The sequence below is a fragment of the Oratosquilla oratoria genome, chromosome 1, assembly GCF_046742065.1.
Source record: "Oratosquilla oratoria isolate Oo_2021 chromosome 1, ASM4674206v1, whole genome shotgun sequence".
NCBI classification, from domain to species: Eukaryota; Metazoa; Arthropoda; class Malacostraca; order Stomatopoda; family Squillidae; genus Oratosquilla; species Oratosquilla oratoria.
Window position 1 is genome coordinate 31,007,957 of NC_134777.1, and position 20,000 is coordinate 31,027,956.

Genomic DNA, 20,000 nt, shown 5'->3' on the forward strand with positions numbered 1-20,000 from the left:
TTCATGATAACTTCAATGAAAAGTGGTTCACCCGCAACTGCTACGAACACCGCTGTGTTATCTGCCGTATTCCTCCACAGGTTCGATATAGGGTTCGGGGGCTCTGCAAGAGATCGCAAATTGATAAGGAGTTTTTTCTCGACGAGATGCGTGGCGGCAAAGCATTCTTCTCTGGAATCCATGCATGCGAGATACATTGGAACAATAACACATGGGAACTAAGATCTCTGATCAACGACAAAGTTTCTGGTGTAATGGACATGCAAAGCGAGACGGATTATCCCTCCGGCCTGAACATGTGGACCATCAATGGAGACATCTGTTCGAGTCAGCCTCAGGAGATGAAGCAGATCATGATAACGTCTTGCCCTATAGGGAGCTTCACTTGCAACGACGGACACTGCATCAACATAGAGGAACGATGCAATCGCCAGAAGGACTGTCCTGACGGCAGTGACGAGAAGGCATGTCAATTTGTGGACATCCCCGAAGAATATGCCAGTGATCTCCCCCCTCCGAGACGCGATCCTTTGACTCCCGTGGAAATTAGTGTCTCCATTGAGGTGATACGAGTTCGGGAGTTGAACATTCTTGAAATGGAGTTTACTCTTGACGTTTGTATGCACCTAAAATGGTACGATCCAAGGTTAGCCTACTACAACCCGCTGAAGGACATGATGGCTAACTCGGCGACTCATGTACACAAGCAGCTGTGGACCCCAGATCTGAGAATAGATGGCGATGGAGGAAGTGCTGCAGACCTCATCCTTAGATCCAGCCACATATGGGTCATTCGGGAAGACAGTCCCCTTCCAGATGATACCTCTCGCGCTAGGGAAGGTGAGTGTGTTTATTAGGGAAAAAATCTTTCTGTAGTCTTTTTTCATATTATTTTGTATCCCTATGAGAAAATTATATGTGACCAATATGCAAGGCCATTCTCCTGGGTGAAACTTTATAGATTTTGTTCTTGCAAAAAATATTTTACTTCTATTCCTCTTAATTCTATTTATTCTTTTTCGTCATTTTACTTTTAGAAAAGAAACAATAAAACTATTTTAATAAAAGCATTAAGTGTTAATGAAATAAGGTCATATTAAATATCTGTGTATCTTTATGGGTGTACTTATGGAGATAAAGGCAGTTATGTTTGGCTTGGGAATCGTATAAAAAAAACATTTGCCTTTTTCGTTTGTTTAATGTGCTTATAAAATTACCCCAGTATCCCCAACTATCCATCTATCTATCTACCTATCTGTCTGTCTATCTGTCTATCTATCTATCTATCTATCTATCTATCTATCTATATAGCAAGGGCTTCGCCCCCCATCCACCACCCTTTCCTCCCTTTCAAATTAGCTCCTCATGGACGACGCGACATCCCTGTATTTCAATCATCGCCCCGGGTCAGAAGCAATGTATCAAGACACATCACATCCACAGCAAGACCGCTTCACTTAATCGGCGACCTCCACCATCTCAGTTTCCCTATACAAAATAAGAAAAGACAGGGATAAATCCCTTCGATCTGCGTCAAAATATGAATCATAGATAACCACTCTCTACCCTCGAGTCCACCAACAACTCCCTTCCTTGCATCACAGCATCATCTATACATAACCATTCTCCTCCCATCCCTATCTCCTGCCCTTTTTTTCACCTCTGTTCCCTGTGGTAGGGGAAAGAAAGAATACTAAAAAAGAGACGGAGAGATGGGACTATGCATGTAACTCTGAGGGGTACATTCCTAGGAGAAGTCAAGGCAAAAGACAGTCTAGGAGGAGTCTTCCAAAGAGAACCCTAAGTGTGATCACTTAGGGTATTAGGTTAATTTTATTTGATATTGGAGGCATTAGAACCGAGTCTTAAAAGAGCCGATGGTTTATTCTTACTGATCAAAACATCTTCGCGCTCTGATTAACAGTTTACACATAATCTTATACAATCACTCAATGTGCTTTATTCGTCATGCGCACACTGTCTTACATAATGTTATTTTACTGTCGCAGATGAACTGTTTAGCGGTGCGTCCAATCCTTTGTATCTTCGCGTCGAGTACACTGCTAGTTTGAGCTGCATGTTTGACCTTGCCAACTACCCCTTCGATCTCCAAATTTGCAAGGTCGTCATCCGCTTCCACACAGTGACTTCAGCCGACGCTGTCCTCAAGGAGGGACCAGAAAGTGTGAGTTACCTCGGCATTAGACGCCTCCTGGAATACGAAGTTGGTCACCTTTCCTTAGACATTGATAGATTGGGGAACTACAGCATCGCCACAGTCACCATCCCCTTCAAGAACCTCTACCGGTACTACATCACCAATACCTACATCCCGACTACTCTTCTCGTCTGTATCACCTACCTGACTTTTTTCTTCAGAGTGGATGACTTCTCTGATCGTGTAATGGTATCGCTAACGGCTCTTCTGGTGTTGGCAGCACTATTCTCCCAAACCAGCGCCTCTATTCCCAAGACATCCTATCTTAAGCTCATCGACATTTGGTTCGTTTTTGTCATCTGCTTCGACTTCGTCATGGTGGTCCTCCTCGTCATCATCAACTATGTTCAGGAAGATGAACCGAAACCCTTCGCCTCTATCAAGGTGTGCCCGACAGAAAACAATTTTATCAATTCTCAGAAGGCAAAGAATGCCTCCTCCATGAGGCACCCTTGCATTTGGTGCAGAGGACCGAAACACGAAGTGCTAAATAAGATCAGTAGGACACTTCTTCCTATTATTGGTCTCTCATTCATCACTATTTACATGGTCATGTGTAAAACAGGTCTCGGAGAACTCTAGAAACCAAAACATCGTAACGGGCCACATGAGATTATGTTATTATTCATTTAATATTGTTTTAGTTCTTTTTTAATCCTTGGTCCCATGGCAGTCAGGAACGGTCATCAGGCTCAGCAATCAAAATTTATTAAAGCATTGAACAAATTCATCAGGTAGTTAATTATATAAGCCATCATTCATTCCATTTCTTCTTGTGCATCACTGATTTGGGTAACTAGAAAATAAAAATGGATATCGTTCGCATATAATATAGTACACGGAACAATATAATTCCCTGTGTCATTCTATTATCCAATTTTTTTGTTTCTGATTGACCTTTGATATTGTTCATTTGTTCATTCGTGAGGCAAATTTTCAGCCATTTTAATGCTTATCCACTAGTGGTTTGAGATAACGACACGAACTTCCCCTCTCAGAAAGGTCTAGGATGGTGCCTTCTTTTGGAGGTCTTTTTAGAAGCTAGGACTTCAATGTAGTTTCCCTTTACTATGCCTTCAGATTTTCGATCTTCTATCAAGATATTATGATTTGCAGTATCAACTGATGTCTCAGTTATGGAATATGACCAACATTCCACGTTTTCCATTGTCTACTATTCGTACTAAATCATTCATTACTAAGCATAGGAATGTTTCTGTTAATTACATTTTCTATATTCTGATTGATTTTCCGGTATGATTGATTTTTTTCCAAGTATTCTAATGCCACGTCCACACGGTCCAACTGTGCCCGGCAGGCTGTGCCCTAACCGGGCAAAGTCTCAGACTATGCCCGCGAAGGTGTCCACACGGCTGACTATGGTGGTTGATGGTTAGTCGGCCGCAAGCAGTAGTTGAGGTCACATGTGACAGGAAAGGGAGGAGTGGAGGTGGAGGTAGATTGTAGATTGAGAGAGGCAAGTGCCTTGAAGGATTAAAAAGTGTGACAAGAAATAGACATTTGGGAATGGATACTAAGAGGAGATTGTATGAAGGAGTGATTGTGCCAACAGCCCTGTATGGGGTAGAAACATGGGATTTAAGAGAGTAAAATTTTAAATGTGTGTGAGATGAAATGTCTGAAAAGTATGGTAGGGGTTCCTATGTTGGATAGAGTGAGAAACGAGGTGAGAAGGACAGCGGGGTAAGAAAAGAAGATAGAAGAGGGTCGATGAAAAAGTATTGGGATGGCTTGGAACGTGAAAAGAATGAGTGAAGAAAGATTAGTAAAAGAAGTGTGGAAGGCAGAGGTGGATGGAGTGAACAGGAGGGGACGACCGAGGAAGAAATGGCTGGATGGGGTGAAAAGGGTGTTGACCAAGAGGGAAATGTCTGTTGAGGAAGGAAGAGAGAAGGCAGGAGATAGGGGCGAGTGGAGAATGGTTGTGTATGGATTATACTGTGATGCAAGGGAATGGGTGGGGGTGGGGGGTTAGGGAGTGGTTATGTGTGACTGATATTTTGACGCAGCCTGAAGGGACTTCTCCCGGCCTTCAAATTTTCTGCATGAGGGGACAGAGAGGGGTGGGGGTCACCGATTCAATGAAGTGGTCTTGCCGTGGATATAGTGTGTCTTGCTGCATTGCTTCTGATCCAGGGCAATGGGCGAGATGCAGGGATGACCCGTCATACATGAGGAGCCAAGATGAAAGGGAGGGAGGAATGGTCGATGGGAGTGAAATGGGTGGGAGTGGATATATGCTTTTTTACTTTGGCTACCTCCCTGGTAAAGGAGAAAAAAGCCCTTGGTACATGTAGGTATGTACTATCTGCTTCTAATATTTTCATTCAAATTAGAAATAGAATTAGACTAGTCTGAGTTATTTTACTCACTAAGCCATATAGCGTTGCCATGTAGGAATTTTCGTGTATGGTTCACAAGAAAAAATATAAGTTGATTTTCATTTTATTTGTATGCATCATTTTTCTGTTACTATTTTAGCTTTACACATACAAAACTACAAAAAATTGCAGTAAACTTAATTAAGAACAAGCACAATTTGAGGACATAGTTTTTACTAATTGTACATGGTTTTGCTCATTGGAGCATTTTAAAGTACAGTATTAGGATTAAGAACATCTAGATGAGAGTAACGGCTTTCGCAAGATGTCGGTTTTTGTCGAAAAGGAAGAAAGTTCTATCAGCAAATGAAGGGAATACACAAGTAAAGAGACAATACAAAATATGAGTATATATAGGTCCCAATGAAAGGACCGGGGAAAAGTCGCTGAAGGCCGACTGCCCGGGGCAGCTTACGGAAGACCTATGGCGATCTTTCCGTATTTTTTGCATGCAAAGAACATTGTTTAATGCTGTGGTGAACAGGCTGAAACATTTCAAACACAACACAATACCCACCAATCGTCGACTGCACCTAGCGCTGGTCAGACCGATGCTGTGCTGATCTCCAGGATCGAGCCAGATGACATGCCACACAGACAATTATTTCTACCATATGTTACAGAACGTTACCTTTTGTTTCACCCAAACGTAGTGACAGCAGAACCTCTGAATCACTTTACAACGTTGCAAACATCCAGTTACTTTACCAGCACAAACATAAGCTGCACTCCAGATATCTTGAAAGGCTCAATGCTAAACACGAACAAATAATACGACACATAACACCCAAGCCTCACCGTACATACATACTGTCTTCTGCACTACCCTCTCCATCTGCATACACAAGAAATTGTGTATGATTTGTGTGAATATTAATCCTTAAACATACTATAAATAAATATCAACATGACAAACACGGAAATACTTCAGTTCCTACGTAAACACAATATGCACATGGCACTAATACAGGAAACAAAACTAGCATCACAATCCACACTACCCATATTTACAGGAAACACCATAGCCAGTGACGACACCAAATAACCCAAAGATAGACTCATAGCATGAATACACATCATACCTTTCTTCAACGAAACAAAGCTAGCTAGGCAATCACTAGCAAACAACACAACAGAAATAATTAGAAATAAACACATAACGAAAACAACATACATCATCACAAATATCTTCAAATCACCCTCTCTGTCAGTTCTCTGGAGCTACACTCTTTAACTCACACTTCTCGACAAACTAACAAACTGTGTACTGACAGATGACATGTTCTGAGGGGTCCAACCCTACAGTTAGAAGCTCCTGTATTCACATGGCCCAGTAGTCAGAAAGCCCACTCATCAGAAGACCCGTTAGTCATAAAATCGGTAAGATATACTTTAGTTCCCCCACACACACAAATAAAAAAATGCTGAGGATTTTTTTTTTCGCAGTTTCAGCCCTAGGAATATAGGAGAAAGGGTAGTTGAACATGATGAAATTCCATGCAGAATATGGAGGGTCTCGGTTTCATTGAACCTCTTTCTACATATGAATATAAAGTATAAAATATAACTTAACCTAACCCTTCCCCACCTTCCCCTCCTTCATTTCCCCTCCATTACAAAAAAATCTGACTACCGAGCCTTCTGACTACTGGGCGGTCTGACTACTAGCCCTTCGAATCGAATACAGTCCAACTCGACTAATCGCCAACTCGGCCCTTACTCGGCACGATTATGATACTGAAAAACCGCAAAATAGATTGCCAGTAATCCCTTGTATATCTGGTAAATATAAGGTCAATGTCATGGTATCACGCACACACCTTTTTCACCTTTTTTCAAAGATCGATTTTTTTTCCTATGGAATAGTTATGTTAGGTTGGGTAAGGATATATTACGTTAGGAACTATTGGACAAGGTAAATTCCATGTTAGATATATATATATTTACGTGATTCTGGAATTTTACCCAAACCTAACCTACGATAACCATTCCATAGAAAATCTATATCTTTGAAATGGGAAAAAAAAGAGAAGTGACGTACATACTGCATATTTGTCATGTCCGACTTCTAGTCAGTTTTGATCTGTTTTAGGAATGTTAATAAATCTAGTGCATAGGAATAGATATTGAGAATGAAGACAGAAACTATATAACATGAATATAATATATTTTGGTATTCGATCTACATAACCAACGTGATCTATGTATAACTTGCGTGGATACCGCCAAGGAATGTTAATAAATTTGTTGCATAAGGGTATATATTGAGAACGAAGAAAAAATATAATATGAATATAATCAAATTTTGTATGGAATATGAAATGTAGGTCGAATACCAAAGTAGCTTCATGACACGTAGATCGCCAACATTTGTGAGCATTTGTCGAATTTTCATTAAAGGTCCAAGCATTTGCCTTATAAGCAAAGTAGCTTCATGACACGTAGATCGCGAACATTTGTCGAATTTTCATTAAAGGTCCAAGCATTTGTGTTATAAGCATTTGTTTTGTGAACATTTTTCGGGACACTGATTTACACAGCCAACGTGATCTACGTAAAACTTGCGTAGATACCACCAAGGAATGTTAGTAAATTAATGGCATAAGAATAGATATTAATAATCACAAACATCTGTGAGTATTTGTCGCTTTTGTTTTCCATTAAGTGTTCGAGGATTTGTCTAGTGAGCATAGTATGCTTCCTGTCCAATCGAGGGTCAAAGCAGACTTAGGTCATATATGGTTAGGACACAGGGCGCGGAGGGAAAAATATTTAATCTTGTGATAATCATCTGTTACGTTTTTACTAAGAAAACATTATCATATTATCAGTGGTCACAAAATCAGCAGTTTTTTAAGTATCTGACAATGCATGAGCTATTTGTTGGTGGTGTTTAATATTTCATGACATAATATGTCTAATTCTGATAAAACATGTGATGATATGTGTGCATTTGTATAATGTATTATATATTAATAAAGACAATATAAAGTGTGGACTTTTATATTTTCTAATCTTATGTACGCGCACCAGTACCGTTCTAATGTAGTGATATGATCAGATCAAAACGGTGTACACCCAAAATGTCTCCATGTAGTCAGTAGACCGAGTTGGCGATTGACCGAGTCGATAGGCCGATTGGCTGAGTTGGACCTACACGTGGCCCTCTGACTACTGGGCTTTCTTGAGAGAGGATCTTATGAGTGTAAGTTGTATACCGCTCTGAGATAGCTTGTCTGGACACCAATGCTAAACATCTAGCAAAGACGCTGGGAACAAATCCCACATCTTAAAAACACTTGAGCTCCATATGCATCCATAGCTATTCTCACTTGGGCTATGAGCTACTTATAACAGACCACCCACTCGTGCAGTATCGGTTTGTGTAGGAGGGGAAGAATATCTGTAAGTAAATGAAAAGATAGCAATGTATAAAAAGAGCTATTGCCAATAAGCGCTTTTTTGCATGGGCGATAAACTAAGGGGCGGTTGATAGTGGTGGCTCGGGAGAAACGGGCAGGCCACTTGGACGGCGCGCCGACGACTGCGATTAGAATCACCAAAAGTTGAGAAAATGGTAGGATACGTAATAGTAGAGAAAGGTTGAAAAACGGAATTTTTTTTAGTGGGAGGTAAACTGAAATGAGATGTAGTATAAGAGAAAGTTAGAAAGGAAGCGGATTTTAGTCGAAGAAAAATACGTGGAGCGTGGCTATGTTCGTGAGAGGTGTGTGTGTGTGTGTCTATCTTACGAGAAGTAAGTAGGGTTCACTTTCTGTGCGTGGCGTTGCTGATTAACCCCAAGCTAGGCAAAGCGCGGTCCTGATTAACCCCAGGTGAGGCAGAGCACGTTCCTGATTAACCCTAGGTGAGGCAAAAACACGTTCCTGATTATCCCCAAGTGAGGCAATGGGCGTTTGGCCTCTAACGAGGCAATGGGCGATATCCGAAGCGTAGTCAAGAGAGTGAATCCGATGGCAGTGCGGGGGATGGAGGAATGGCAGGCTGGGGAAGGGTTGAGTTGTGTATCTCTTCTTCCAAACACAACTCTGAAAGCAGAGAATAACGTGACTCGGGAAATGTGTGCATTTATCAGAAGTGAAAGCCCACTCGCCAGCGTCAGCAATGAGGCCAGGCGTGTGCCGGACCGGTCGACAGGAGACTAAAGGACATGATAAAATCTCCTCCCCCACGACCGGCCGGCGAAGAATTATGGGCTCTGGATGAGAGAGCTCGAGTGAAGGGCAACGACCGACCTCTGCTGAACCAAGCACAACTCTGAAAGCAAAGAATTACGTGACTCTGGAAGCGTGTCTATTTTTCTTAGGTGTAAGCCCGCTTGCCAGCGTCAACGAAGAGGTCAGGATTGTGCCAGACCGGTCAGCAGCAAAAGAGAAAAATATCCGCCGCGACAGGCTGGCGAAGATTGATGGGCTCTGTTGAGAGAATTGGAGCGAAGAGCGTCGTCTTACCTATGCTGAGTCCCACGTCCCAATGCGAAACTCTATTCACAATACTACATATGCCAGTAAAATGCCCAATTTGCACACCTACCGGCAACAATCACCTCTTCAAATGAAAATCACATTAAACATAATATTGGGAGATACAACACCTCAACCACCCATCCAGAACTTTCTCACCAAGAAAAAACTCACAACCAAACCATATACACCCTTGGCGATGACACGATATTGTCCAAAACAACTGACCGTAATAATATCTTCGTACAATCTAAGATCATGGTGTATTATGTATCATTGCAAGTACTAACTTATTTGAGTAATCTTTTCACAAGATTATTCTAATATATGAAAGTTTAGGGAGTAAATTCAAAATATCATCAAGCCAAGGCTTCAATGCCAGAGACTAATTCTAAACAATCCATACCGTAGTTCACTTGTAAACGACTAAGAAATAATCAATTTGAGAAAACGTAGTTTATATTCAGAGAAAACTTGTCTAAATTAGGGGTGACAATAAAAATTGGCGTATGAGATTCGGCAGCAGGGTTTGCTAAATATGCGTTGTACACCCACCAAACATGGTAAAGTCATCATAGACATTAATTTCACTCACTATCTTAGTAGATGATTATCATGAGAAGCCAATTTTTCAGTCGACTATTTTGAAATATTCTGGCAGTTACTGAACAGTATATGTACAATACATCATGTCGAAGGTAAGATATACTCTATCGATATACAACTTGTATTGGTTTTGGTGGTGATACCCATATATTAATTTCGTTGAAATTCTTTGACATAAACACTTTTTTGTATAACAATTCTGTTCTTACAGTACCTTTACTTATCTCGTCGAATTTTACTTTCGAAGCACGCAAACACATTTTTCCCAGGACTAATTAGAGAGGATTTTTTTTCGCAGCTTATAAGACTTGTTTTAAATTACAACGAAGATGATTTTATCATTGGATATTTGAAAGGATTAGCTCATAATACTAGTTATTAGAATTTTAATGATTTCTATTTAGCATAAAATTTAGATGCTTACATTATCACTATCATATTTTTCCTTCTTTTATTATGTAATATTAAATACATTCTTATGAAATTTCCTCATTTCTATTATTTTCATAGTTTTAAAACGTATGACTAAAATGTTATCCTTTCTTTAAAATGATACTACATATATATATATATATATATATATATATATATATATATATATATATATATATATATATATATATATATATATATATACATCCATGGGTTTGAAATTCACTGTATATATATATATATATATATATATGTGTGTGTGTGTATGTGTGTGTGTGTGTGTGTGTGTGTGTGTGTGTGTGTGTGTGTGTGTGTGTGTGTGTGTGTGTGTGTGTGTGTGTGTGTGTGTGTGTGTGTGTGTGTGTGTGTGTGTGTGTGTGTGTGTGTGTAATACAAGAATAAGCAGGATAAGATAATAAAATATTAGCATTACTGTTTTGAAAATACTTAGTATATTTCACTAATTAACTTCTACTAATATCATCATATCCTTCTTTACAAAATACTTTGCGGTGAACTTTCTTCATGGTCAATTTTCATCACGGTGAACTTCCCATTCGGTGAATCTTACCGCTGTGAACTTTCCGTATACGAACTGAAATGGTTCCGTTAAAAGCCTTGATCCGATTTAGTCTGTTTCTGAGTGTGTATTAGACTCGAAAGTAAACTTCGGCAAGAAGTAACGGTACTGCAAGAACAGAATTGTTATACAGAAAAGCGTTTCTGTTAATAATGTTACCTTTGTTGTTAATGTTGTTTACTGCTCTGTCTACTGTTCCTTTCTATGATCACCTTTCACCACTGTCTTTATGTATGACAGTCACTCTCAATATTCTTCTATAGGAAGACCTTTTGCTTCCGATCATCTGAGTTAATCAAGTTCTATTACTCTGTATAAGATAGGGGGGGGAATTAAACTGAACTTGAATTTTCTTTCTTTTCTTCCCGAAATGTTACACTTGGTATGTTAATTTACATCAAGAGACTCCCAAATGGAATCCTCAATTTGATCACTAGGTCAGTTCGTATTGACGTCATGATTTCTTTAGCCCAATACTCTTTACTCTTACATCTAAGTACCTCCCCTGAGGGCGTGACTTTACTCCCATGAACCAATTAAATTTTCTCCTCCTCCACCCTTTCTCCACTCAGAAAGACTGGTACAAGCATCTTAAGTAATACTGCTTACTCAAGCAATTTCGAAAATAATGCATCACTGTCTTAGTTTACATATTGTTACATCAACATAATACAACAATGAACTTGGGTTCACAGTAGTTGCTTATAAGCTTTAGACGAGGAGCGAGATTATGCAACTCCTTCGCCTACGGTTGTTGTTACCAAACATCCAACTCATAAAAATGAAATTCTCGTCACCCACCCCTCTATCTATCTTACTTGTCTACCTTTATCTACCAGCCTCTTACAATGAATTTCAACGAAATTGTATGTAGCTTACCTCCACCAAAACGAACATAAGTTGTGTATCGATAGAGGGTAGCTTACCTTCGACATGATTTATTGTACAACCTGTTCAGTAACTGCCAGATTGTTTCAAAACAGTCGACTGAAAATTTGGCTTCTCATGATAATTATCAACTAAAGTACTGAGTGAAAATAATGTTTATGATGACTTTACCATGTTTGGTGGGTGTACAACCCTGACTCATGTGCCAAATTTTATTGTCACCTCTAATTTAGACAAGTTTTCTCTGAACATAAGCTACGTTTTCTCAAACTGATTGTTTCTTAGTCGTTTTCAAGTGAACTACGGTATGGGTTGTTTAGAATTAGTTTTTGGTGTTGAAGCCTTGGCTTGATGAGATTTTGAGTCTACTCCCAAACCTATATTGGAATAATTATGTGAAAGAATTACTCAAATAATTCATCAGTTACAATGTTATACTATGATACACCATGATCTTAGATTGTACGAAGATATTACGGTCAGTAGTTTTGGACAATTTCCTTTTGGACAATATCGTGTCATCGTCAAGGGTGTTTATGGTTTGGTTGTGAGTTTTTTCTTTGTGAGAAAGTTCTGGAAGAGTGGTTGAGGTGTTGTATCTCCCAATGTTATGTTAAGTGTGATTTTCATTTGAAGAGGTGGTTGTTGCGGGGAGTTGTGCAAATTGGTCATTCCACTGGCATATGTAATATTGTGAAGAGAGTTTCACATTGGCAGGTGGAAGGGTCGTCTTCTGGCATAAGGTGGCCATATTTGAGATGGGGATGTCTTGTTATTAGGTGTACTAGCGCCGGTTGTATTGGAGTGAGAATAGTTATGGATGCATGTGGAACTTAATTGTTTTTAAGGTGTGGGTATTGTTCCCAGCGTCTTTGCTACATTGGTGTCTAGACGAGCTATCTCAGAGCGGTATACAACTTAAACTCAGAAGACCCTCTATTCAGAAAGTCCAGTATTCAAGATGGCCCCGTGTTGGCCAAACTCGGTCTATCGACTGCATGGAGACCTTTTGGGCGTACAACATTTTGATCACATCACTGCATTAGAACGGTACTGGTGCGCGTACATAAGATAAAAAATATAGAAGTTCACATTTTATATTGTCTTTATTAAGTTATAATACATTATACAAATACACACATATCATCACATGTCTTATCAGAATTAGACATATTATGTCATAAGATATTAAATACCACCAACAAACAGCTCAAACATGTAGATTTACTCAATTCCATGCATTGTTAAATACTTAAAAAACTGCTGACTTTGTGACCAGTGATAATATCTCTTAAGTAAAAACGTAACAGATGATTATCGCAGAACTAAATATTTTTCCACCGCTCCTTGTGTCCTAACCACATATGACTTAATTAAGTCTATTTTGACCCTCGATTAGACCGAAAGCATGCTATACTCACTAAATGCTCGAACCCTTAATGAAAAAAGCGACAAATGCTAACAAATGTTTGCGATTCTCAATATCTATTCTTATGCCGTTAATTTACTAACATTCCTTGGTGGTATCCACGCAAGTTATACGTAGATCACGTTGGCTATGTAAATCGGTGTTCCGATAAATGTTCACAAGACAAATGCCTACAAAACATGTGCTCATAAGACAAATGCTTGCACCTTTAATGGAAAATCGACAAATGCAGGTTTTTTCGGGTAGATTACGTGGGAGCCGGAGGTGAAGAATCGGAATATAGTTTATGCATTAGAAACAGCCAAGTGAGGGACTGTGTAAAGAATCACCAAATCAGGTGGAGGGAGGATAAATTTAAAGTTTACTATACAAACAGCAGAAGCGTAATAAATAAAATATATTTACTGCGAGGTAAAACATGCGTAGAGAGATTTGATATTACAGCTATTAATGAATCCTGGATCAATATGGCAGATAGATATTTCCTTCCGGAAATCGAGATAGATGGATATTATTTTATTTTTCACAAAGACAGGGCTGGCAGGAGTGAGATAGGAGTATCACTTTTCGTTAAAAATACAATAAACCGTATTATCAACAATATGGAAGAGGATAGTGTGGAATATATTTGGGTGGAGATTATAGGCAAAAATAAGAAACTTATTATCGGCGTCCTGTAAAGACCTCCTAACCTCAGCATTAAACATACTGATCCCCTGATTCGTGAAATTCACACAGCGTCCCATAACAAAAACGTTGTGATCATGGGAGATTTCAATTATAGAAACATCGACAGGGAAATTTTGGTGGGAGATCAGGAAGCGAATTTTTTCTTAGATGTGGTGCAGGATAATGTCCTAATACAAATGAGTACCGATCCTACGAGGGGAGAGAATACTCTTAACTAATAATGAACACCTAACGAGTAACGCAAAAGAGGGAGATAGTCTAGGCTCTACCGATCACAAAGAAATAAGATCTAATATTATTTGGAAAGAATTAAAAAGTACGAATAACGTTCAAGCACTGGACTTCAGAAAAGCCAATTTTGATAAGATGAGAAACTATTTGAGACATTTTATCACTTACGGGACCGACCCAGGAGACTGTGACGTGGTCAGATATACGGCCAATCCGGCGTACCTTGGGTCAGGTCACCTACGGGCGTGGGGTCAGCAGCCATCTCAACGATTTGGGCGAAATGTACAGTGACCTAATAGATTTCATTCTAATTGTACAGAATTAATTAATTTCCCTCAAGCCAATGTGGAAGATTAGTAATACTCCCAAATGGATGACGGACAGAGTAAAACATAAGATTGAAATGAAGAGGACTTTACGTAAGAATAAAAAACGGGGAAACACACCTTGAATCCAAATATGGCAAAACTAGTTAAAAAGAATACGCACACAGCAAAACGTAACTATGAAATTAAGGTTGCCAGATAAGCAAGATCCAACCCAAAGTGCTGTTTTCGTCTCTACAGAACAAAAAATAAGGAAACGATAGGTTCAATTCAAAATTATGAAAATGTCATGATAGAATCGGAGGAAAAAATTAGTGAGGCGTTTAATAAAGATTTTCTCTCTCGGTGTTTACTAAGACGAGGTTAGATAAGATACCGGTGTGCGATCCGATTTTCAGTGGGGATGAAAAAAGTAGACTATCTAATATCGGCATTAGTAAGGTAGAAGTAGTCAAGCATATTGAAAGACTTAAAGCTACAAAATCCCCGGGTCCAGACGAAAATTTTCCGAGAGTGCTTAAAGAGTGTAAATTTGAAATCTGCGACCAGTTAACAGATATATTTAATAAATTGATAGACTGGTCTTGTGCCTATTGCTTGGGGGCAGGCAAAAGTTGTTCCTGTTTTCAAAAGTGGAAATAAATCGTCTATATGCAACTACAGGCCAATCTGCTTGACATCAGTTATTGGTAAAATGCTTGAATCAACAATAGTAAATAGACTCAAGAGAACACACCAAGAAACACAAATTGATTCGTGACACACAGCGTGGTTTCTTCAAGGGTAAGACTAACCTTCTATCCTTTTACACTAAAGTATATAAGGCGTCAGATAACAACGATAGTTACGATGATATTTACCTTGACTTTAGTAAAGAGTTCGACAAGGTGCCCCACCAGAGGCTACTAAATAAAATCAAAGACCATGGCATAGGAGGAAAAGTGTTAGAATGGTCTAGAGCCTGGATCAGCGACAGAAAAAAGTGGGTCACCATATATGGTGTAAAATTCAGGTGGAGGAGTGTTTCTATTGGGTCCCCAGGGCTCGGTTTTGGGTTCCTTATTATTCATTATATACATAAACGACTTGGACAATGGGATTAATAGTGATGTTAGTAAGTTTGCAGACGACACTAAAATAGAACGCCAAATTAGGTCAGGAGACGACGCCAAGACTCTACAGGACGATCTTAACAAATTATTCACATGGTCGATGAAATGGCAAATGAACTTCAATATCTCAAAGTGCAGTGTGTTAAACGTAGGGCTACATTGAATTTTGGTAAACTATTTTCTTCCATGATTATTGTTATAAGGTTTTGCGTCTTTGGTGGGGTGTATAGAGAGTTGTTTTTGGAAGTGGTAGACATGTTTGGAGTGGGTGAGATTTTGGTAGAACGGGAACGAGTACAATAATTGTGTGTGGGTTGAGATACTTGGGGCCGCGTCATAATATATACGAGGGGTGATCAAAAAGTAATGACAGTGATACCATATATTTTCACGGTACAGAGGTAAATCCAAATAGTGGCCTACATTCCTTCAAAGTACTCCCCTCCTGCCTCTATGCAACGTTCCATCCTCTTTCGCCACTTCATGAAGCACTCACGGTACTCAGAAGCCGATATACCTCGTAGCTCTGAATTGACTGCTCGCGCCAGATCTTGGATGCGATGAAACAGCTTCCCTGCGATCGCACCCTTGATCTTTGGAAACAGCCAAAAATCACAGGGAGCAAGGTCAGGCGAGTAGGGTGGGTGGGGGAGAAGTGTGATCCCCTGCTGCTCCAGGAACTGCACAGTGAGGCGAGCTTTGTGGGGGGCAGCATTGTCATGGCGACGGGTTGGTGCAGTCTTGGCCTGATATTCCAGGACTCGAGGAAGGACGTGATCAGTGTAGTACTGGGCTGTGATAGTACACTGTTGAGGCATTACATCCACACACATTGGTCCTTGTGAATTGAAGAAGATGGTGAAAAGGCGCTTCCTGCTGCGAAATCCTTCCTTCAGAATCTGAGGTCGAGGTTCTTCATCACTCAACCACACCATGTTAGACTGCTTGTCTCTGGTGGTGAAGAAAGAAATCCAACACTCATCTCCGGTAGCTACATCTGAGAACCGTTTCGGACCATTTGGCTTGAATTCAGCCAGCCATAGACGACAAATCCGCACCCGTTCGCTCTTCTGCTCTTCCGTAAGCAAATGAGGTATCCATCGAGCACACTTCTTCCTCAGCCCTAAGTGTTCATGCACGATGTCATGTGCGCTCCCATAACTGACACCGAGCTCCAAGGATAAGAATCGAAGAGTAACAGTTGGATCTTCGTCAATGATGGCCCGCGCACGGACCGTCGTTGCTTCGGTCACGAATGTCTGAGGGCGGCCAGGACGATGGTCATCTTCTAGCTGCAATTTTCCGACTGCGAAAGCTCGAATCCAGCGGGAAACATTTTCCAGTGATGGAGTAGACTCGGGAAAAACTTGCAACAATTCTTCTCTGATCTCCGTTGCTTTTTTCCCGAGTTTCCACCTTGTGAAGGTGTAGAATCTGCAGCCTTCTTTCGAAAAATCCATGTTTCCGGTTAGAGAGGCAAACCAACAATGACGCAATCGCACAGCGCAACGATAAAATGTAAGCTAGACAAACAACGACAAGCTCAAACATGTAACAACAGGCAACACTTGCTGCCCCTTGCTGCCCGCCCCCCCACCCCAACACTTATAGTCTCTCAGCTACGAGTCCGACTGTCATTACTTTCTGATCACCCCTAGTAAACACCAAGGTAATAGAGAGTAGCCACTAGGTGATACCTATCACGGAAATTGTTTCTACTTACCAAAGATGATATGATGATGGTCTTGCTATTGGGTGATGAAGTATTTTGGCTCGTGATGAGATGAACACAGATGGTAAGAGCTGTAAAACAAAATGAGTATGAATAGATGTATATAAGAGGAAATGTGAAATTTTACCATGTAATACAGTTTATATATATATATATATACACATATATATATATATATATATATATATATATTTGAATATCTAGGGAGCAGATTCTCTTGTATGCATGTGTTGTTAAAGTCGACAGTATTAAGGAGGTTGTTAATCTTCTTATGGGTATTCTCCAGCTTTCTAACCAATACTCTGCCATTTGGAGGGTGGGCATAAACCAAGTTGCCAAAATGATTCATTTATTCAACGTTTCGTCTGCAAAGAGACATCTTCAGGAAAATCTGCAACATAAATATTATCGACATACAAAAATAAAGAAAAAAGGTGTTAACTTAAACAAAATTCACAATTATGGAAATAGATATCAATAAATCAGCAATAATACAAATCCTATCTCGATACATGGGCCGTTGGGGACCGCTGCTTACAAAAATTAAAGGTCCAAAGAAATGACGAAGGAAATCGCCGGTTGGTGACTTATATTTACGAACCTAGCCGGCTTGGGTGGTGGAAGGGGTAGTGGGAGAAGGATTAGAGGGAGGGGTTGGCTTCTCATTAAGACGGGAAGGAGAGGGCCGGGGGGGTTGGGGGGTTAAGGGGTTGCGAGGTCGGTTGGGGGAGGATGGATGGAGTGGAGGAGGGGTTAGGGCGTATTGACATAGGGTGTGGTCACGGGTGGTGGTGGCTTCACTGCATTGTTAAACAAACCAATGACGGAAATGATGTTGCTTTGGATATTTATTATAGGGTTATATTCCCTTATAAACATAGCTTCTAAAAGCTTAAGTTTATGTGCATCCCTATGGCTTGCTATAATCCTGGTGTTCTTAACTAGGCATTCACGGGTGGCTGTTTGGTTATGATATTTCAATAAATGATGTTTAATAGCCCCGTTTTGCAAGTGCATTGATATTCTCTTACTGAGACTACATCTAGTATGACCAACATATGAAGAATTTTCGGGTTACACAGTCCCCGGCAGTACATTTAAATTCGTACACAATGTTGGTTTTAGACATGGTCTCAGCGTTACTATTCAAGTTGTTAGTTATTACCAATGAGCTAGTTTTTGGGTTATATATATATATATATGTATGTATATATATACATATATATATACATACATATAAATATATATATATACATATACATACATATAAATATACATATATATACATATATGTATATATATATATATATATATATATATATATATATATATATATATATATATATCGGGACCCGTAGTATAGAAAGATATTTCTTTTGAGAAATGAAAGGACTGTGGAGGGGTTTGAAAAACAAGTCTGGATGTAGGCTCGTGTGGGACGGGGCTTTTGTCCATGGTGCTGGGCGATGCCCGGTGGGCGGTCAACTTGTCCGCGCGTGGTCATGTACCTGGGACGGGGCTTTTCTCTGTGGTGCTGGGCGATGGCCGGTGGGCGGTCAACTTGTCCGCGCGTGGTCATGTACCTGGGACGGGGCTTTTCTCTGTGGTGCTGGGCGATGGCCGGTGGGCGATCAACTTGTCCGCGCGTGGTAATGGTCTTGGGACGGGGCTTTCGTCCGTGGTGTTGGGCGATGGTCAGTGAATCGGCGGAGGATTTCTGTGGTTAGTAGTAATGTTACTGGCAACGTTAGAGTTGATTACCTCGTGGTAATGTTGCTGGCTACGTTGGAGTTGATTGTTTTGTAGCAATGTTGGTTTGTGGCGAGATTGGAATTCCAGCGGTGCCACCAGAAAATGTGGAAGGGTTTGGTCCACACTTTGGAGGCGATGTGAGTAGCGGAGCAAGTGAAAGACTGTTTCGTTCTCCAGATTTACTCTAGTAAATCGTAGCCAGTTGTCTTGTTGTATCCTCATGAAAGCACAACCTAGGCCCTGCCGAGCCATGTTTCGGTGAGGCTGGGTCTTTTGCTCCTTTTGCGTACGTCGTCTGTGTATATAAGTAGCCAGGTTTTGGTCTCCAGAGGCAGTTCTCTACATCACTTGTAACTCAGCGGTGCTCGTCCCAAGGCCATGCGGTCAACTTTGCGGTCGGGTTTCCTCGGAGCCTGACCGCCCGACCCAGCCTAGGTCGACACTCGCACTAACCATAATAAAGCCAACAATCTCGCTTGAGCTTCATTCACCCCCTCGTCACCATAGTCCAAGTAACGTTCACATAATGTTCCATTGGTGACCCCGGGAGTTTTGACGCGAGTGCACCCAGCCAAACCTGAATCATCGATAACCTGTTTGACTCCTGGACGTTCTTCAACCCCACCACAGTCACAGCCATCGCAGCTACCGCCGCTGTGGTCATCCCCACAGCCATCGCTACAGCCGCTACGGCACGTCATTCACGGCGGCCTCCTCGTTCTACATCACGATAAACGTAGATCGACGTCACGATCGCCGTAGCTCGACATCACGATAAACACAGATCGACATCACGGCCGCCGCCTCCCTTACAGTACTTGTAACTCAGCGGTGCTCGTCCCAAGGCCATGGGGTCAACTTTGCGGTCGGGTTTCCTCGGAGCCTGAACGCCCGACCTAGCCTAGGTCGACACTCGCACTAATCATAATAAAGCCAACAATCTCGTTTGAGCTTCATTCACTCCCTCGTCACCATATTCCAAGTGACGTTCACGTAATGTTAAACTCTTCTTCTTATTCTTCTTCTTCTTCTTCTTCTTGTTCTTGTTCTTGTTGTTGTTGTTGTTGTTGTTCTTCTTCTTCTTCTTCTTCTTCTTCTTCTTCTTCTTCTTCTTCTTC